The sequence below is a fragment of the Petaurus breviceps genome, unplaced genomic scaffold (assembly GCF_028583685.1).
Source record: "Petaurus breviceps papuanus isolate PSGF00001 unplaced genomic scaffold, PetGlider_PUasm1.0 189, whole genome shotgun sequence".
Lineage (NCBI taxonomy): Eukaryota > Metazoa > Chordata > Mammalia > Diprotodontia > Petauridae > Petaurus > Petaurus breviceps.
This window is the reverse complement of record NW_027185809.1, coordinates 4,267,258-4,270,958: the sequence shown is the minus strand read 5'-3', so window position 1 is coordinate 4,270,958 and position 3,701 is coordinate 4,267,258. Positions and strand designations below refer to the sequence as shown.

The following is a 3,701-nucleotide window of genomic DNA, read 5'->3' as shown; positions in this document are numbered from 1 at the left end:
AATAGATGCAGAAAAGACTTTTGACAAAATACAGTATCCATTCCCATTAAAAATACTAGAAAGTATAGGAATAAATGGAGCCTTCCTTAAAATAATAGGTAGCATCTATTTAAAACCATCAGCAAATATTATATGTAATTGGGAGAAGCTAGAAGTGTTTCCCATAAGATCAGGGGTGAAATAAGGGTGTCCACTATCACCCCTCTTATTCAATCTGGTACTAGAAATGTTAGCAGTAGCAATTAGAGAAGAAAAAGAAATCAAAGCAATCAAATAAGGCAAAGAAGATTAGTGCCATACCAATCAATTTACCAAAAAACTACTTTATAGAGCTAGAAAAAAATAGTAACAAAATTCATTTGGAAGAATAAACAGTGCAGGGAGGGAAGTGGCAGCAGACAGTGAAGGGCAGCGGCTGTGGCGGCTTATATGGTCCGGATTTCAGTTATGGCAGGTCCAGAATCTGACAGTCAGTATCAATTCACTGGTTTTAAAAAATACTTCAATTCATACACCATTAAGGGCAGAAAGAATTATGTACTGGCCACTTATGTTGGAATAGCTTTGCTCATACTGTACTTCAAGGCAAGGTCTAAAAAAACTCCAGCTGTGAAAGCAACATAAATGGAATCCAGTATGTGTGTCTATATATGTGTATACTTTGTCAATCATCAAGTTCCCTAGCTAAAGGACCTTCTGTCAACTTAGCATGTGATCTACAGCTCTTAAAATAAAACATGAACTCAGAAAAAAAGAAATAAACAGTGCAGAATATCAAGGGAATTAATGAAAAGAAATGCTAGGGAAGGTGGACTAGCTATACCAGATTTCAATCTGTATTATAAAGCAGCAGTCATCAAACCTACTTGGTACTGGCTGAGGAATAGAGTAGTGGATCAATGGAATGGATTATGCACACAAGATTCAGTGGTCAATGACTATAGTGATTTATTGTTTGTTAAACCCAAGGACCCCAGTTTGGGGGATAAGAACTCACTATTTGAGAAAAACTGCTGGGAGAATTGGAATATATCAGTTTTCAGAGAAAGAAATTAAAGATATCTACAAGCACATGAAGAAATGCTCTAAATCACTATTGATTAGAGAAATGCAAATCAGAACAACTCTGAGGTACCACATCTCACCAGTCAGATTGGCTAAGATAACAAAACAGGAAAATGACAAATGCTAGAGAGGATGTGGGCAAATTGGAACATTAATGCATTGCTTGTGGGGTTGTGAACTGATCCAACCATTCTGCAAAGCAATCTGGAATTATACCCAAAGGGCTATAAATAATTTCATACCCTTTGACCCAGTAATATCACTTCTAGGGTTGTATCCCAAAGAGATCATAGAAATGTGAGGAAGACCCATATGTACAAAAATATTTATGGCAGCTCTTTTTGTGGTGACAGAGAATTGGAAATTAAGGGGGTGCCCATCAATTGGGGAATGGCTGAACAAGTTGTGGTATATGCATGTTATGGCATACTATTGTTTAATAAGAAATCATGAGCAGATGGATTTCATATTTACCTGAAGAGGCTTATACAAACTGATGCTGAGTGAGAAGAGTAGAGCCCGGAGGAATTTGTACACAATTACAGACACAACGTATGTGTGATGACCAACTTTGATAAACTGGTCTCTTCTCAGCAATCCAGAGGCATAAGTCAAACCCAAAAGACTCATAATGGAGAGAGATGTTTACATCCAAAAAAAGAAGTGTGATTGAACCCAGATTGAAGCAAACTACCTGCCCTTTTTCCTTCTCTTATTTGGTTTTGTTTCCTCTTTCCCATTTTTCATTCCATCTGTTACAATCCTTCTTTATAACCTGACTAATGCCTAATGTGAAAGTATTTGCAGATACTATACTTGATTGTATGCCTCCATGGAGGGGGGGAGGGAGGGAGGGAGAGAAAATTTGAAACTCAGGGAATTGCAGTTATGAATCTTGTAAACTAAGAGTAAACAAAGCAATGAAGACCCAAAAAAGGAAAGAAATTAAAGCTGTTCCAGTAGAAGAGAACTCTAAAATAACTACTGAGAATTCCTCAAATAAAAACATAGCCTTCACCCAAATTCATCTGAAGTTGTTTGTAGAGATGAAATACATTTTAGAGTTTAAAATACATTTAATCATATTTTAATGAAATTAAAACTGAGTAAAAATTTTAAAAGAAATTATGGATATGCAAGAAAGAATTGGAGAGAGAATTAATACATTGGTAGAATTTTCTGAATTTTTCCTTCTGCCTCTCCTTATACAATTCTTTATCACTTCCCCTTTCATGAAGTAATCTGTACTTAATTCTGTCTTTCAGAAGACCATTTCTTTGCTAATATGGACACTCTTGCTGGTGTCCAGAGTGTATGATCTTAATATTGCAAATCTTCATCTGATTTTTACTACCTAAGAGAGAATAAAATTCTTTTTTATGTAACAGGAAATGAAGAAAGGAAGAGAAGCAAAGGGGCTTAGGAAATGTGTCTACAAAGAAAAATATACTCAAAACTGCAGCCCTTAAATTTGATGTTCATTCCTCCTATCACTTTCCTGGCATCTCTTAGGGTTTGATGATGACATAGCACCTGTTGCGTATTGTGATCTTGTGTTGGTTGGCAATATATGACAGACATACAAGTTGGATTCAGGGTCTTAGAAAATTAATAAAATAAGTAGATGGTTACACATGATCTGTTTAATGGAATAGGGACCTTTATGTTATGGATGAAGAAGTCTATGATACTGAGATGAGGAATAACCAAATACGTAAGTAGCATCCAGAAGCACTACTTTGTAGTAGGAAACATATCACATGTTATTTCTGTACTCTAGTCCAAAACTCTCATCATCTCCTTTTAGTGACAGCTCTTCTCATGTACTTTTCTAAGATTAAACCAGAAGCTTGGAACTGCTTTGTAGAAGGATGCATTTTTTCAGTTACTCGCATCATCTTTTCAATTTTTCAAATTCTCCTACCTTAAGGTTAATAATTTAAAACTGAAGAGCATTTAGAATGAGCATCCTGAGAATTACAGTGGGTATATTATCAAGGGACAGATTCTATTAAAATTATGCTCCACTTAATGTTGGTTTTGAAAAATCCCCTTTTTTTCATTCTGCCATCTAATCAAATCAAACAAATTATTTATTTTTTTTTAAAGCAATCGGGGTTAAGTAACTTGCTCAAGGTAACATGGCCAGTTATTTCTGGGTGTGGTGCTAAGTATCGGAGCCCAGATTTGATCCCCAGGTCATCCTGACACTGGAGCCGGTGCTCTTACTTGCTGAGCCACCTGGCTGCCCCTAAAGTATTTATTTTTAATATATTTTACAGCATTCTTTTTTTTGCCTTTTTTTTGAGGGGCAGTAGGGGTTAAGTGACTTGTCCAAGGTCACATGGCTTCTTTTTATGTTACGTTTCTGAGGCTGGATTTGAACTCAGGTCCTCCTGACTCCAGGGCCAATGCTCTATTGATTGTGTCACCTAGCCACCCTTTTGCTTTTCCCTTGCCTCTATTTCTCCCCATATTTTCCCCATACTGAAAGACTATTTTCTTAAAGCCAACTCTTTCCTTAAAAATTTAAAAAAAAAGACATTTGAGTGAGAATAGCAAAGTTTAGTAGAATAGACTGGTACATTGAAAAAACTCATCCTATTTGGAATGCCCCAAATTTGTTGACCTCCTAA

General features: G+C 36.1%; 1 pseudogene; it reads left to right on the top strand.

Moving 5' to 3' along the window:
• Positions 1-379: 379 nt before the first annotated feature.
• LOC138163983 (ATP synthase membrane subunit K, mitochondrial pseudogene) lies at positions 380-762 on the top strand (annotated as a pseudogene).
• Positions 763-3,701: the final 2,939 nt, after the last annotated feature.